The sequence below is a fragment of the Phoenix dactylifera genome, unplaced genomic scaffold (genome assembly GCF_009389715.1).
Source record: "Phoenix dactylifera cultivar Barhee BC4 unplaced genomic scaffold, palm_55x_up_171113_PBpolish2nd_filt_p 000574F, whole genome shotgun sequence".
In the NCBI taxonomy this organism is placed as follows: Eukaryota; Viridiplantae; Streptophyta; class Magnoliopsida; order Arecales; family Arecaceae; genus Phoenix; species Phoenix dactylifera.
The window spans coordinates 99,840-118,410 of record NW_024067976.1 but is presented as its reverse complement, the minus strand read 5'-3'; the positions used below and the strand labels follow the sequence as shown (position 1 = coordinate 118,410).

Below are 18,571 nucleotides of genomic sequence, written 5' to 3'. Positions count from 1 at the left end.
TTGTGCTTTTGAGAGATTTCCCTTGTAATCTCTTTGAAATCTCTTTCCTAAATGTTCTCTCCCACTTCCTTTCCTTCTTCCCTAGCTCTCCTCTTGATTTTATAGCTTTAGAGGGAGTGAAAACAAAAATCTAGCCGTTAGAGACAAAAATAGAGCCGTTGGAATCAAGAAAAAACTAGCCGTTATGCCTCCCAGCGTGCTGGAGTCGACTCGGCTGAAGTAGGAGTCGACTCGGCTGAAACAGGAGTCACTTGTGAATAGTAGTCTGTCGGCACTGTAGCTGGGAGTCGACTCCGCACTGTAGCGCTGAAGTAGGAGTCGACTCGAGCACTGTAGCACTGAAGTAAGAGTTGACTCGAGCACTGTAGCGCTGAAGTAGGAGTCGACTCGAGCACTGTAGCACTGAAAATCAACTCTCTGTCTTTTTGTTTGTTCTCAGTTGGAGTCGACTCGTAGAGTATCGGAGTCGACTCGAGCACTGTTTCTTGAAACTCCAGAGTGCCAGAGTCGACTCTAAACTTCCAGGAGTTGACTCGAGGACTATTCTTTTGAATCTTTCTTTGAATTTGCTCCTCTAACTTGAATCATTTGAACTTGAAACTTGGGCCAATAAAGTGTAGCTTTCTTCCAACTTTTCTTGAGAGCTTTTGAGGCCTTCTTATATTTTTCCAACTTGCTATGTTCTTTGCAAAACAAATTATCTTTCTTCTTGCAACACAAACATTAGTATTTATACTTCAAGGTTTTGTGATCATCAAAATCAATCTTTAAATCAATCTTTGGGTCATCAGAGGAGTAATTTTCCGGCTGCTGGGAGGTGGAACGGGTGGCGGATGGCACGCGGTTGATGCGGCTGGGAGGATCGCTCCGAATGGCCGCTGTGCGGAGGCGAAAATGCAGGCGGATGAAGAGGCAGAGGATCTGGTCGCCGGCTGCACCGCGTGGAGGATTGGAGCGTCGGCTGTGACGCGTGGCTGGAACGGGCAGGGGGGCGCTCTGTGAGGCGGGATCACGGGAAGGATAGATAACGGGAGGAAGGAGATAAACAAAGAAACATTTTCAATAATTTTTTTTATTTATTATGATATTATTTCTCACTGTTCATATGAATTGTGTTTTTACGGGACACTGTTTATATGAACAGTGAATAAGTGATTCTCTCCGAAATTATTTTTATTTATTTTATTATATTCATTATTTCCATTTTTTTGTTTTAAATTTATAAATTTTATATGAAGGCAGGTAAGGAATTGGTTGGGAATTGACTTTGGGTTTGAGGTGGGTCATGATGGTTGACTTGTCCTTGAGCCCATTGTTATTTAAATTTAATTCTTGCTAAGCTGCTTCAAATCGAACTCGACCAGACAAGACTAAAAACAGGACCGTGACCTAATAAAAAGGGTTAATCAAACCTCTACCCCATACAAAATTAATTATAACTTTCGATCGAATCAGGACCAAAACTCATTTAATTATAACCTTAGCTTGACTACAATTCTATCAGGTTACCAAACCAGGTCAACACAATCTCCTCCTTATATGTTTTTCCTGTAATTTTCATGAAAGATTGCAATCAAGAGAGAGACAAGTTCAAAATCTGGTTTAAGAAAAGAATTATTTACCTCTTACCATAATTTAAATTTAATTCAATATTTATTCAATTTCATGGTGAAATATGTATTTATCAGTTTAAAAACATTGATAAGTGCTATGAAAATATAACTAAACTATAAATTATTAAGTACTTATCACACCCCCAAACCTATGTTTTGCTAGTCCTCGAGCAAAATAAAATTAGAAAAAAAAACTCTAACTCACTTTCGCAGGCATCGCGATTGCATTTACCATATGCAATAAGGCTTTAAACCCCTAGGTTACCCTAGTGGACGAGTTATAGTCTCGTGAGGGTTTTCAATGAAGATACCCACAAACTTCAATATCATTTATTGTTATGATTAATTTGTTGTTGTTGTTGTTTTTTTTTTTAAATTCGATTGATGAAAATTCAAATTCCAAGTGCATACTAGCTAAGAATTTTTAAAAAAAAAAATTTTTTAATTAAATTCTAATTTAAGATACATAAATGATAAGAATTTCAAAGCACACATGGTTTTATTTACTAAGTCAGCCCAAATTCTAGGTTAGTATCTAAGTTAAAGTCATTAAGTTTCCGTTTAGGGAGTTGTAAGACTTATTTATACTGGAGTGCTCGGTGAAATCTAAACTGTACACAAGCTAAGAGTTCGGATCTCCAAAATATTGCTAATACTAGTAGTTTCCAAGGATTGGTCGAAAAGACCTGCTCACTGATTCAAAATCATCTTATCAGCAGGAATTTCGAGAGTTGTGGATGTTTACTTTAGTACCTCACGGGCTTTATCTGTAATATTCCAGTTTACTCGAATTTCTACAACGACGGCTTTCACACTATTGTCTTTTACAACGTCAATACAAAGTTTTTTTTTAAATAAAAGATGTATAAATTGTGCACTTTTACTCTTGTGGTGATTTCTCCGTGTAACGAGCAATCAGTCGACAACTCTCACACCAGTTGGCACAAGGTGTCGGGCATCAAAACTCTCCTACGGACTTATGCTCAGAGTCCTCATCACAAGCCCACCTGACCTTTGACAATAGGTAGCCCTTTTCGATGTTCCTGACTAGATCCTTTTTATTGATGATTTTTTTTTTTGAATTAGATAAGTATGATTCATCAGGGTCCAAGGTTGCTACTATACTATCAACATATTGTCGAGCCTAGACCTTAGAAGGGTCGGCCAGTGTATAGTGAAAATTCCGAAGTATTAATTAGCTTACAACTCCCTAAGAGAGACTTAATGAAAAGAACTTAAATTTGTATTACTTCCGACTAGTCATTGGGCTTTTTAGATTTTATATACCTTGTGTGTTTATCATTCTTGCATAAATGTATAGAAATTAGGTTTTTAAAAACAAAAACTTTTTTTTATTTTTTATTATTATTATTATTTTATAAAAAATGAAAATGAACACATTTTTTTAAAAGATATTTTTATTTTTTTATTTTTTTATTTCTTTTGATAAACCTGACATTATGAAGTGAAAACAAATGCAAGAGATGCAAACAAAACAAAAAATGATTAAAAATACCCCCAAACCTAAACCTAACATTGTCCTCAATGTTAAAAAAAAAAAATCTAAGAGAATTGGGTTGCCTCCCAACAAGCGCTAAGTTTATTGTCTTCAGCCAGACACAGTGAGGTAGTTTTTGCATCTCCTTTTATGGGTTCATCTATTTTGTCTATCATAAAACACTCAACTTTCCTCGCGGGTTGGTCGTCTGCATTGAACATATTTAATTTTACCTTCATGTTTCCAAATGATATATTCATTACCTCCGTTCTACAATTTATGCACGCATTGGCTGTTGCTAAAAAGGGGCGCCCAAGGATCACGGGGATTTGTTTCTTAGGATTTGGCTCGTGTTCCATATCAAGGACGATGAAATCTACTGGAAAATAGAATTTGTCTACCTTGACAAGAACATCTTCAATTATCCCACGTGGTGTTTTTACAGATCGATCAGCCAATTGAAGGGATACCGAGGTTGGTTTTAACTCACCTAACCCAAGTTTCTCATAAACTGAATAAGGTAAAAGGTTGACACTTGCCCCTAGATCTAAGAGTGCTCGATCAATGAAATTATTTCCTAAGACACAGGAGATGGTGGGAGCACCAGGATCTTTGAATTTCGGAGGGGTGTTGTGTTGGAGAATAGAACTCACTTGCTCAGTTAGAAAGACCTTTCTGGGCACATGTGCCCTAGATTTTCGCTTTTGGGTGCACAGGTCTTTAAGAAATTTGGCATAGGAGGGAACTTGTCTAATAGCATCAAGAAGCGGAAGGTTGATCTTCACTTGTTTGAAAACCTCAATTATCTCCTCTAGTGAAGTTCCCTTTTTGCCAAAGGGAGAGGGTGAATTAAGAGCTTCAGGAAATGGGGCCTTTGGGATGTGAGTTTTGGCAGAAGATGGACTAACTGAAGAAGAAGAAGGTTTTAGAGTTTCATTTGACACATGTCTATCCTCTTCTTCATCTTCCTTATTGTTATCTTCCCCAATCTTATTGTCTACTATACGTCCACTCCTTAGGGTAGTCAAAGCATTGGCTTGTTCATGATGAATTGCATTTAATTGATTTTCTTGAGCCATATATTGTCCCCTAGGATTACTTAGTTGTTGGCTTGGAAGCTTTCCTTCCTCTCGCTTGTTCAGTGCATTAGCTAGTTGCCCCATTTGGGATTCTAACTTGGCGATGGATTGCGTGTGAGAGTGCACCAATTGTGTAATTGTTTCCAAACCTTGAAGGGCGTTCAACACTTTCTCCTCGTTTCTTTGGGGTGGAGGAGGAGTGTGTTGAAATTGAATCGAGGGATGGTAGGGATGAATATTTTGTGGGGTTTGAAAATTCTGAGAATTTTGAAAATTTTGGAAATAGGGTTGGGCTGTGTTTGAAGCTTGCTGCTTCCAAGAAAAATTTGGATAATTTCGCCATCCCGGGTTATACGTATTGGAAAATGGGTCAGTACCCGGTCTAGGCTGTGTTTAAGCAGCATTGATGTGTTCTTGCACGAGTTCGGGGAATTGGGGCACTGAAGGGCACTCATGAATAGGGTGGGATGGGCTAGAACAGATAGTACACACTTGTGCTTGGGAAGAGTTCATGTAATGCCCACCTATCATCAGTTGGTCAATCTTATGGGACAATGCATCTACCTTGCTAGACAGGTCCATAGAATGACTTATTTCACAAATGGTCCCTTTTCTTTGAGAACTCAGGGGTGCTTGACGAGAACAGGAAGCATGGTGGAGGGAGTTTTCATTTAGATTTTTAAATAATTGCCATGCTTCATGCTCATTTTGAAGCATGAATGTCCCCCCGCATGCAGCATTGATCATCTGACGGTTTCGTTCAGTCAATCCGTCATAGAAATATTGCACTAGCTACCACTTAGGTATTTGATGATGAGGGCATTTACGGATTAGGTCCCGAAATCTCTCCCAAGTTTCATGAAATTCTTCTCCCTCAGTTTGGGAGAAGCTTGTAATGGCACGTCTAAACTGGTTCGTTCTTCCTATGGGAAAGTATTTTTTTAGAAATTCTTGTTGCATTTGATCCCAAGAACGAATCGAGTTGGCTTCTAAAGAATTCAGCCATTGTTTGGCTCTATCTTTAAGGGAGAAGGGGAATAATCTAAGTTTCATAGCATCATCAGTGAAGTTCTGAATCTTGACAGTGGTGCAAATCTCAAGGAATTCATCTAAGTGTTTATATGGGTCTTCATTGGTGAGCCCATAAAAAGATGGGAGCATTTGGATCACATTAGACTTTATTTCATATTATACCGCTGCTATCTCAGGTAATCGAATGCAAGATGGGGAAGTGTAAATGGTGGGAGTAAAGTACTCCCTCAGGAGTTTGGGTTGTTCTTCAGCCATCTTAGGAGGTGGGGATGATTCTAATGTTCTAATCTCAGCTCGAATATTTCTAAGGGTCCGTTCTATTTCAGGGTCAAAAGGTAATAGGTCACGTACTCTAGAACGACTCCCTTGCATACACTAGTACTTGATCAGTCAAGCATGCAATAAAAGATAAACACATCAATCCTTGTATTTGTCCTAAAATCACTAGACAGCTCCTAACTGGTTTGAAGAGGGCACCTAAGCCTCCAATCCGGTCTAATGAACCGAGTTGACCAAGGTAAGCTCCCAGGTAAATGGAGGGGTCACGATGCGTTCGCAAAGGTCCCACTTAAAATCCCACTTGCCTCGAACAGATGAACTGTCTTCCTTATAGGGACAAAGCTTGCCTAGACATCAACTAAGCCACAGAGCGAAATTGGTGCAACTTTCGGTGATCTTCGTCCTATTGAGCTCGGATGTCCCTAGGAGCCAACGTCTAATTGATTTTAATTAAAGTGACACTATGTGAGATTGAGTTCACCTAAGTTGGGCAAGAATCCGGTGATGAAATCCGGCTCTTATCTTGTTGGGGTGATTGCCCTTACTATGTGCGGATTAATTTGTGTATGTGTATCAAGCATGCATTCACACTTTTGCTGAAATTAAAATCAAACAATCACCACAAAATTTCAAGCTAATAATTAATTTAAATAAGAAAGGTTTAGAGGTTACCAAAAAAAATTTTCCAGCAATTTAAAATTTTTTAAGCAAACCTCTAAAGCATTCCTTTTTGATAGCCCAGATCTCCTCTTCGATTTCTGATCAAATAAGACCAAAAGAAAAATTAAAAAAAAAATTAGTAGAAGAGAAAAAGGAGATAAAAAAAAGTAACAATAATAGAAAATAATTTTTTTTAATTTTATTTTAGATATATATATTTTTTTGAAAGTTTTTTTTAAATTAATTATTTTTTTTTAATAATAGGAAAAATAACTATGCTAGCAATCCCCGGCAACGGCGCCAAAAATTGATCGGTTCTTTCAATTTCAAAAATAAACCACGCAATAGCACGTATCCTGTAGGATAGTGATTACGGGTGTCGGTCCACAGGAATTGAAGAATAAGTTATTTTTCTTTTAAAAAATAAATCAAGAAGAAGAATTTGCTAACTTGATTTAACTAAATTAATCTATGAGTACGAATTGAAATTTATCAAAGTAGATAGATCTAGGGTTTGGAATCCACCGCGTAGCATTGCATTGGGGACTGTGTTCTTAATTTTTATCTTTTGGAGAGGCATGTAAATTGGCTACAAGCCTTTTAAAATAAAAGCATAAAGAGTGTTAGGAAGATCCATCTTCGGTGTAGCATGAAGTGTCTACCTAAGTATGCTAATCTAGGATGCAGCACACTTCATCTTTCTAGGCATGAATCATCTTAGACTACTTTCGCAAACATGATTAGTAACTAGCATGCTCAAAGTATAAATATCATAAAGGAATATTTCATTGAAAATAAGAACTTAAACAAGCTCCAAAATAATAAAAAAAATAAGAACTACAATGCCCTGATACATTGCTACGGCTTCATCCAGCCCTAGACTAGACGTTTAGCCGCGCATGGCTTCCGGACGACCTCCCATCTTCAAGTGAAAGTCTTCCCCTCTCATTCTTTCCAAAATATCACAAAATATTCTCTTTCCCCCTCCTTTTTTTTTATTTCTTTTTCTCTCCCTCTCGGCTTTCTTCTTCTTTTCACCAAAACAGGGGGTCTCCCCTGTTTTTCTGTTGAACCGAGCCCCCCCTCCTCCCTTCTCTTTGCCGATGGCTTCTTCATATAGACCCTCTCACCGGTGATGGATCCCTTGGGAGTACGCTGGTGAGGATGCGAATCCCGGATGCTCATCCGATGGGAGCTGGCTGCGGGAATAATGTGGAGTGAAAGAAGAAGGATTCGCCAATTCCATGGGATCGCGGACGGTTGGAATGGCTCAAATCCAGCAGAGGGAGATGGCTAGATGCTTGATTTCATGGGATGCTGGAAGCGTTGATCATGGATGAGTGATTTCCGGCTGCAGGGAGGTGGAACGGGCGGCGGATGGCACGCGGTTGATGCGGCTGGGAGGATCGCTCCGAATAGCCGCTGTGCGGAGGCGGAGATGCAGGCGGATGAAGAGGCGGAGGATCTGGTCGCCGGCTGCACCGCGTGGAGGATTGGAGCGTCGGCTATGACGCGTGGCTAGAACGGGCAGGGGGCGCTCTGCGAGGCAGGATCACGGGAAGGATAGATAACGGGAGGAAGGAGATAAACAGTGAAACATTTTCAATAATTTTTTTATTTATTATTATATTATTTCTCACTATTCATATGAACAGTGTTTTTATGGGACACTGTTCATATGAACAGTGAATAAGTGATTCTCCCCAAAATTATTTTTATTTTTTTGATTATATTCATTATTTCTCTTTTTTTGTTTTAAATTTATAAATTTTATATGAAGGCAGGTAAGGAATTGGTTGGAAATTGACTTTGGGTTTGAGGTGGGTCATGATGGTTGACTTGTCCTTGAGCCCATTGTTATTTAAATTTAATTCTTGCTAAGCTGCTTCAGATTGAACTCGACCAGATAAGACTAAAAACAGGACCGTGACCTAATAAAAAGGGTTAATCAAACCTCTACCCCATACAAAATTAATTATAACTTTCGATCGAATCAGGACCAAAACCCATTTAATTATAACCTTAGCTTGACTACAATTCTATCAGGTTACCAAACCGGGTCAACACAATCTCCTCCTTATATGTTTTCCTGTAATTTTCATGAAAGATTGCAATCAAGAGAGAGACAAGTTCAAAATCTGGTTTAAGAAAAGAATTATCTACCTCTTACCATAATTTAAATTTAATTCAATGTTTATTCAATTTCATGGTAAAATATGTATTTATCAGTTTAAAAATATTGATAAGTGCTTTGGAAATATAACTAAATTATAAATTATTAAGCACTTATCATGGTCCGATCCATGATGAGCTTCACTGATTTACCTATGTTTCTTTGGGAAGATGCCTTACTTACCACAATTTATTTATTGAATAGAGTTTCCTCTAAATCCGTTCCTACCACACTGTATGAGATATGGCATGGTAAGAAACCAAATCATGGTCATCTCAAGATTTGGGAATGTCCGGCCCACGTCAAACGACTACAGGCGGACAAGCTAGAGGCTAAGACCATAAGTGCTCGTTTTATAGGATATCCTAAAGAGTCATTAGGATATAATTTTTACGTCTCAGAGGATCACTATGTATTTGTGAGCCGACATGCCATCTTCTTGGAAAAACAGTTTATCCTTGATAGAGGCAGTGGGAGGAAAATTGAGCTTGAAGAGAAAGTCTCTGAAAAGCAACGAGTCATGGATCCTGTTGTGCGATTCCTGTTTACTTAAAAATATGCAAAACAGATCGTTGTTAGAACCGACAAACAAAGTTTAAATTTAATTTACTCTTACCTGTTCTACTCGAAGAATAGTGGTCATAAGAGGTCGATCCACAGGGAGGCGATTGGGGTTGCTTAAAAATAAAAACATTCACTTGGATTCGAAATCGATTTTTTGAATAACGAAAGAAAAACCTTACGTTGGAGATGTTGAATGATTCCCTGGACTACCAGAGAATGTTTTCTAATTGAAATTAACTACAAGACAGGTAGTCAGATTCAAAGAGCATTCATGTATTAGAGCTTTGACATAAATTAAAATGGATGAAAACAGTGTTAGAAAAATTGCAGACTGTAATATAGATTGCTTGAAAGAGCATTTAATGGATTGCAGAACAGAAATTAAAATCGCAGAATAAATATAACTTTCTACCCGAATAAACTCTCAAAAATTAAAACTCAAAACAAAACCTAAAATGAAACTAAAAATAAGAACAATATGCTTTCAAACTCAAAATATACTTCTCAATAAAAACTTTCAACTAAAGTACAACTAAAACAAAAAAAATACATTGCTCTCATGAATTAAAAAAAAACTAAACTCAAACTAAACTAATAAAATACTCCTCCCTTCTTTCTCTTTTTTTTTTTCTTTTTTCTTTTCTTTCCCAAAAACAGAGCAAGCTCTGTTTTCTTTCTTTCTTCTTTCCCCCAACCGAACCCTCTTCTCTCTTGGCCTCCACCCCCAATCGAGCACACCTCCCCCTTGGCCCTCTCCCCTTCTCCTTGCCGACCTCCTCCCTTCTTATAGCCCTTGGACGAAGGCTGGGAGAAGCGGATCCGTGGACGGGTGCTGAAATCGAGCGCGGGAGGCTAGGGATGCTGCGAGATCGACGGGATGACGGCATGGAAGCGGAAGGTGGGCACGGTCTTGCTTCTTTGGGCCACGGATGCGGGATCGCCGGTGATTGCGGAAGAGGGGGCTGGGGCTTCCTTCTTCGGGTGCTGCTGGGAGCTGAAGCGGAAGGTGGGCTGCTGGCACGCGGTGGGAGAAACGCGGACGGCAGGAGCGAAAATGGTGCTGGGATTTCGGGATCACTGGATTGGAAGCGATGCTGGGATCATCGGAAGCGGGATCGAGGGGGAGGACGGACGCGGGATGCTGTCGCGGAAGGAAGGAGGCGCGCGTGGATGCTGGGAATCCGTTGCTGTGGCCGGAAGAGGAGGAAATGGGGATGCTGGGGCGTTGATGGCATCACGGAGAGTGGATTCATCCGAGATCTTTGCTGGGAGGAGTCGTGGATCACGGGGTCACGTCTCGAATGGCCGGATCCGGAAGGGTGATACGCGGGCTGGGGTGCTGGCATTCGAAAGAGGGGATCGCGGGGAAGCCGCCGCGTGAAGAATGGGATCTTTCACGGGAGTGGGAGGTTGATCTGATCACGACTTGGAACTGAAAAGATGGACGGCTGTGATGGCAATGATCGCGGGGCCTCGATGCGGGACTGTTTTGGAAGGTGATCTGATGGACGGCGCGGGATTTTATGCTTGCATGGCAGCTGGAGAATTTGTTGAGCTCGGGCTGCCGGGCATTGGGCTCAAACCCAATGTTATTGGGTCTCTTGGATTACTTGTACTCAAACACAAATACAACATTAATTAGTTAATTTTATTATTAATGATTAATTATAATGCTAATTAAAATGGTCTGACGATTGCACTTTTGTGCTCTCATCACACCCGCCAACCAGCTTATTGCTAGTCTCTAGCAATTTAGTGTGACAATGATAAAATGAGAGTGCGAAAGTTTTATTTATTATATATATATGAACTAAGATAAATACTCACTTTCGTAGAGCATTATGATTGCACTTAGCACGTGCAACAAGCCGTTAAACCCCTAGGTTATCCTAGTGGACGAGTGTTGTCTCGTGAGGGTTTGCAGTGAAGTTACCCATAAACTTCAATCCCAAAATAAAATTTGGTTTATGAAATGAAAGTCTAATTTCAAGTAAATAACTGATAAGAATTTCAAAAGCACACAAGGTTTTAATTACTAAGTAGCCCAATTTCTAGGTTAGTATGCAATTTAAGTTGAAGTCATTAAGTTTTCCGTTAGGGAGTTGTAATACTTATTTATACTTGAGTGCTTCGTGAAGTCTAGACCATGCACCAGCTAAGGTTTCGGATCTCCAAAATATCGCTAATATTAGTAGTTTCCAAGAATTGGTCGGACAAGACCTATTTGCTGATTCAAAATCATCTTATCTGCAGGATTTCGAGAGCTGTGGATGTTTACTTTAATACCTCATGGGCTTTATCTGTAATATTCCAGTTTACTCGAATTTTTACAACGACGGCTTTCACACTATTGTCTTTCTTAAGGTCAATATACATCATTTTTTTTTTGCATAAAAGAGAAATGATAATGTATATATTGTGCACTTTTACTCCTGTGATGATTCCTCCATGTAGCGAGCAATTAGTCGACAATTCTCACACCAGTTGGCATGAGGTGTCGGGCATCAAGACTCCCCTACGGACCTATGCTCGGGTTCCTCATCACAAGCCCGCTGACCTTTGACAATAGGTAGCCCTTTTCGATGTACCTGACTAAATCCACCAAATATTTTTTTTTTTTTTGGATCGAAAAAAGATGGTTCATCAGGATTCGAGGTTGCTACCATATTCTCAACACAATGTCGAACCTATACCTTAGAAAATACAGGCCAGATGTGTTGTGAAATTCAAAGCACTAATTAGCTTACAACTTACTAAAAGGAACTTAATAAAAAGAACTCACTTTGCACTACTTCCGACTAGTCATTGGGCTCTTAGATTTTATATACCTTGTGTGTTGTAGTTTAATTTTTTTTTAAAAAAAAATTAACTAAAAAAAAACTTTTTTTTTAAATGCTTAAAAATACCCCCAAACCTAAATCTAACATTGTCCTCAATGTTAAAAAAAAAAAAAAATTTAAAGCAGTAAGAAGGCAGAGGAGAAGTTACCTGATATGGGTGGATAAATTGAAAATTGGGGCAAAATCCCCCAAACCTGCATGTTAGTAAATTTTTTTTGTTTATATAGAAGATATTTATATGTTGGGTTGCCTCCCAAGAGCGCTAAGTTTTATGTCTTCAGCCAGACAATTCTAATTCATTCATGATAGACAGGGCCAGTCAGAAGTGTCTCCTCAACTTCTAGACTCAGATACTCAAGGTATGGTTTTAAACGATGTCCATTGACTTGAAAGGTCCTACCATCCTTGGTGTTGCATATTACAACTGCACCTTGCGGGTGTACTTTCTCTACTGTGTATGGGCCAGTCCAGCGAGATTTAAGTTTTTCAGGGAATAGATATAATCGAGAATCATATAAGAGAACTTTTTGTCCTTGGTAAAACTCTTTACGAGTAATCATTTTATCATGCATGACTTTCATGCGATCCTTGTACTTCTTAACACACTCGTAAGCATCGTTCCTAATTTCTTCAAGCTCGTCGAGCTGAAGCTTTCTATGTTCTTCCGCCTTGTCGAGATCGAAATTTAAGCGTTTGATTGCCCAATAGGCCTTGTGTTCTAACTCGACAGGTAAATGGCAAGCCTTGCCATAGACAATCCTGTATGGGGACATTCCAATTGGTGTTTTGTAGGCCGTACGATATGCCCACAATGCATCTGTTAACCTAAGGGACCAATCCTTTCGAGATGGATTGACAGTTTTCTCAAGGATGGTCTTGATTTCTCTGTTGGAAATCTCAACTTGTCCACTCGTTTGTGGATGATATGGTGTACCGACCTTATGGGTGATGTTGTACTTTCTAGCAAGGGCTTTAAAAATTCTATTGCAAAAATGTTTCCCCCCATCACTAATGATAGCACGAGGGGTGCCAAAGCGAGCGAAGACAGACTCCTTAAGAAACTTGATCACTACTTTGTGATCATTGGTCTTACATGCGATAGCTTCAATCCACTTGGACACATAGTCAACAGCTAGGAGTATGTACTGGTGCCCAAATGACATAGGAAAAGGACCCATAAAATCAATACCCCAAACATCAAAGATTTCTACAATTAAGATTGGGTTTAGGGGCATCTCATTTTTTCTTGAAATTTTTCCTAGTCTTTGACATCGGTCACATGCTTTGCAATACTCGTGTGAGTCATGAAATAGTGTGGGCCAATAGAATCCGCACTGCAAAACCTTAGCAGCCGTCGTTTTACCACTGAAATGACCACCACAAGCGTGGTCATGACAAAAGGAAAGGACTTTCCTTTGTTCGTATTCAGGGATACACCGTCGGATGATCTGATCAGGGCAATATTTAAATAGGTATGGTTCATCCCAGAAATACCACTTCACATGAGCTAGGAAGCGAAAGTGCTCCTGTTTGGTCCAAGAGCTGGGCATTTGTTCAGTAACGAGGTAGTTGACTATGTCAGCATACCATGGAATATTGGTATGGGAAATCATCATTAGTTGTTCATCGGGAAAAGTTTCGAATACAGGTAAGGATTCTGCAGATGACTCAACAATCAATCTGGACAAGTGGTCAGCTACTACATTTTCAGATCCCTTTTTATCTCGAATTTCGAGATCAAATTTCTGGAGCAATAGGATCCAACGAATGAGCCTTGCCTTAGCATCCTTCTTTGTGAGAAGGTACTTAAGAGCGGCATGATCGGAATAAACAAGGACCTTAGATCCAATCAGGTAGGGACAAAATTTATCTAGGGCAAAAACAACTGCCAACAATTCTTTTTCAGTGGTGGAATAGTTGAGTTGGGCGTCATTTAGAGTTTTGCTCGCATAATGAATAACATGGGGAAGCTTCTCTACTCGCTGACCTAAGACAACACCTATGGCATAATCGGATGCATCACACATGATTTCAAAAGGATGACTCCAATCAGGACTCCATATGATGGGTGCTGAAGTTAGTTCAGACTTTAGTCTTTCGAAAGCAGTTATACAAATTGGCAAAAAATTAAAAGTAGCATCTTTCGCCAACAAATTGCATAAGGGTTTCGACAATTTACTGAAATCCTTGATAAAGCGGCGGTAAAAATCCGCATGCGCTAAAAAGGATCTGACTTCCCTAATAGTTTTGGGAGGTGGCAATTTAGCAATTAATTCTACTTTGGCCTTATCCACCTCAATTCCCCTTTGTGACACAATGTGTCCTAAAACAATACCTGATTCTACCATGAAATGACACTTCTCCCAGTTAAGAACTAAGTTTTTCTCTTTACAGCGTTCTACAACAAGTGTCAAGTGGTGCAGACATTCATCAAAATTGGATCCAAATACAGAAAAATCATCCATGAAAACTTCTAAAAATTTTTCCACCATGTCGGAGAAAATACTCATCATACACCGTTGGAATGTAGCTGGTGCATTGCATAGCCCAAAAGGCATGCGACGATAGGCAAAAGTGCCATAAGGACAGGTGAATGTGGTTTTCTCTTGATCCTCACGTGCGATAGGGACTTGGTTATATCCAGAATAACCATCGAGAAAACAGTAATGGGAGTGGCCAGCTAGCCGTTCTAGCATTTGATCAATGAAGGGTAGAGGAAAGTGGTCTTTCCTAGTCATGGCATTAAGCTTCCTATAGTCGATGCATACTCGCTATCCCGTTTGGACTCGAGTAGGGACTAACACATTGTGATCATTTTTCACCACAGTGATGCCAGACTTTTTAGGTACGACTTGAACTGGGCTTACCCACTGACTATCAGAAATAGGATATATAATCCCTGCATCTAAAAGCTTGATGACCTCGGCTCGAACTACGTCCCTCATGATTGGATTAAGTCGCCTTTGTGGTTCTCTAGAAATTTTTGCATCTTCTTCTAGATGGATTTTATGTTGGACCACAGAAGGACTAATCCCCTTAATATCAGCTATAGACCAACCGATAGTTTCCTGATTCTTCCGAAGGATACTTAACAGCTTCTCTTCCTGTTCTTTAGTTAGATTCGATGCAATTATAACAGGTAAGATCTTGTTTTCTCCAACAAATGCATACTTCAAGTTTTCGGAAAGGTCTTTAAGTTCTAGTTGTGGAGGTTTGACATTGGATGACACTAGCTGAGATTCCGAAATAGGCAATGATTCAAACTTGGTGGCCCATCTGCTAGTATCCATCACAGGAATGGAATCTAACAATGCATTAACCTCTTGACTTGACTCACAATCTTGACCAAAATTAGCCAAACATCTTTCTAATGGGTCAGAATAACTCGACTCTTCAAAAGAACTGCTAATTATATTCTCAATCATGTGAACTTCTTCCAAATCGTCCATCACAGTTGACTGACTACTACTATGAAAAACATTGAGCTGGACAGTCATGTTCCCAAAGGCTAGAGTCATTATTTCATTTCGGCAACTAATCACAGCATTTGAAGTGGCCAAAAATGGTCTACCTAGGATCACCGGGATGTGACTTTCTGAATTTTTTACTGGTTCAGTTTTAAGGACTACATAATCCACAGGGTAGTAGAATTCATTAACTTTTACAATCACATCCTCCACAATTCCTTTGGGATACTTCACAGTCCTATCTGCTAATGACAAGGTAATGTTTGTGGACTTTAATTCCTCCAAACCTAGTTCGGTGTAGACAGAATAGGGTAATAGGTTTACACTTGCTCCTAAGTCTAAAATTTTGTTGTGCGATTTATGTTTACTTAAAAATATGCTAAACAGATCGTTGTTAGAACCGACAAACAAAGTTTAAATTTAATTTACTCTTACCTGTTCTACTCGAAGAATAGTGGTCGTAAGAGGTCGATCCATAGGGAGGCGATTGGAGTTGCTTAAAAATAAAAACATTCACTTGGATTCGAAATCGATTTTTTGAATAACGAAAGAAAAACCTTACGTTGGAGATGTTGAATGATTCCCTGGACTACCAGAGAATGTTTTCTAATTGAACTTAACTACAAGACAGGTAGTCAGATTCAAAGAGCATTCATGTATTAGAGCTTTGACATAAATTAAAATGGATGAAAACAGTGTTAGGAAAATTGCAGACTGAAATATAGATTGCTTGAAAGAGGATTTAATGGATTGCAGAACAGAAATTAAAATTGCAGAATAAATATAACTTTCTACCCGAATAAACTCTCAAAAATTAAAACTCAAAACAAAACCTAAAATAAAACTAAAAATAAGAACAATATGCTTTCAAACTCAAAATATACTTCTCAATAAAAACTTTCAACTAAAGTACAACTAAAACAAAAAAAATACATTGCTCTCATGAATTAAAAAAAACTAAACTCAAACTAAACTAATAAAATACTCCTCCCTTCTTTCTCTTTTTTTTTTCTTTTTTCTTTTCTTTCCCGAAAACAGAACAAGCTCTGTTTTCTTTCTTTCTTCTTTCCCCCAACCGAACCCTCTTCTCTCTTGGCCTCCACCCCCAATCGAGCACACCTCCCCCTTGGCCCTCTCCGAATGATGGTTTCTCCTATTTTAATTTCAACAGTGGGGCAACCAGGGTCCTTGTATTTTGGGGCAATCTGTTGTTGAATAAGAGATGAGGCTTGTGCCGCCATCACAGCTTGCCTAGGAATACTGGTTTTCCTTTTCACCGTGGTTAGGTCTTTTAAGAATTTTGTATAGGAGGGGATCTGTCTGATGGCATCTAGGAAGGGTAAATTTATTTGAACATTTTTAAAGACTTCCATGATTTCATCGTACTGAGATTTTTTTCTTTGAGTCTTGTAGTCTACTAGAAAAGGGAGCCTTAGGTGTGTAAGTTTCTATTGGTTTCTCCTCTATTCCTTGTGTTCCCTGTTCTTGTGCCTTTTTCTGGGTGGGGTTTGGTTCATGCTTTTCTTCTTTTTCTTGCACAGAAAGTTGGACTTTGTTGTCCACTTGCTTGCCAGACCGTAAAGTGGTAATTGCCTGAACTTCATGGGTAGGGTTTCCATTAGAATCAATCTGAAACTGGCCTCTCGGCCCTTGATTCTGTTGTCTACTAGGGTTAGGTACTGGCTGACTGGGCAATTCACCTCTCTTCCTATCCCCTAGAGAGTTAGCTATTTGGCTCAGACTAACCTCAAGTTTTGCAATCGCTTGCGCATGGAATTGATTAGTCTGGGTTTGAGCTATGTTGGTCTGTTGTTGCTGTTGGATGAAGTCTTGTTGCTGCTTCATCATGTTAGCCATCATGGCTTCTAATGATGTAGTTTGCTGAGGGATAGGGGCACTATAAGTAGGAATAGGTGGAGCCAATGATTGGTTTATTTGTGATGGACCTATCCTGAAAAAATTCTTCTGAAAACCTGGTGGACCACCTTGATGCTGAATAGGTTCATTTTGCTTGTATGAGAAATTTGGGTGGAACCTATTATCAGGGTGGTAGACTGGGCTGAATGAATTGGGAGTGGGCTTCTTGAAGGCACTATATGAGTTTAGAGCATTTGCCTGCTCAGCCTTAATATTGGGTAAACTAGGACAACACTCCACTAGATGCTCAGAACTATTACACAAGATACATAAATTTTGTGACTCGTGATCCACTTTCATGATGGGATTTAACTCTTTATATGAACTCGAGCTAGTGGAAACAGTGAAAGCATCAAACTTTTTGCTTAAGTTGTTCATTCCAGTCACTAGATTGGACATAACATTTTTGAGTTCTGGGTCTGCTTTCATTTCATAATTACCTGGTTTTCTAGACCCGAACTCATCTCTATTTACTTCCTCACCATCGCTACTCCAATTTTGGAAGTTCTCGGCTAAGTCAACAAAAAATTCATAGGCTTGATCCGGGGTTTGGTTCATGAACCTACCCTTGTGCATGGACTCGATCATGTTTCTATGTGCTGGAGGTAGTCCTTTGTAAAAGAAATGTACTAGATTAGCCTTGTCAAGCCCATGGTGCGGGCACTTGACCAAAAGATCATGGAATCTTTCCCAAAGTTGGGAAAATTCCTCCTCAGATTTTCCTCTAAAAGTTCTGATGGCATCCTTAATTTTTTTAGTCTTTACCATGGGATAGAACTTAGCCATGAACTTCCTAGATAGTTGTTCCCATGATGTGATGGAATTTGAAGCAAGGGAATATAGCCATGCAGCGGCACGATCCTCTAAAGTCATGGAAAATAATCTTAATTTAATACCCTCTTCATCTAAGTTTTGATTTCTAAACGTTTGACAGATTGTCAAAATTTTGTTTAGATGAATGTAGGGTTGTTCACTTTCGAACCCATGAAACTTGAGAAACATGTTTATTGTTGCAGCCCGAATCTCGAATTGGGCTGCATTATTGATTGGTAATACTATGCAAGTAGGGGGACTAGCAGATGCGGGTGCAAACAACTCATTCAAAGTTCTAATATGTTCACCCATTGTAGAGATTGATGGTTGGTTTACAGTTCGCAAGTTGTGATGAAAAGTTCTGTCAATCTCAGGATCAAATGGGGTTAACTTATCCCTTAATGACCTTCTACCATGCATACATTATCAACACTTCATTATATTTGACTCCTAAAATGAACGAAATCCTAAGAGAAGAGAAGGGCTAGACACAGATGACCACAACCAACACCACACAACAATTTAACCCTATTAGTCTTAGAACTAAGTGAGGTTTAGCAGCTTCTTAAATCTAGTTGCACAGAGATTTATCAGGTTAAAAAGTTTCTGAAATTCTCTCTAGATTAGACAACTCCT

At 39.2% G+C, this 18,571-nt stretch overlaps 1 non-coding gene across 1 annotated transcript; it reads left to right on the top strand.

Moving 5' to 3' along the window:
- Positions 1 to 4,995: 4,995 nt before the first annotated feature.
- Positions 4,996 to 5,101, top strand: LOC120106583. Its single transcript, XR_005508703.1, has one exon. It is a non-coding gene; the product is annotated as a small nucleolar RNA R71 (small nucleolar RNA).
- Positions 5,102 to 18,571: the final 13,470 nt, after the last annotated feature.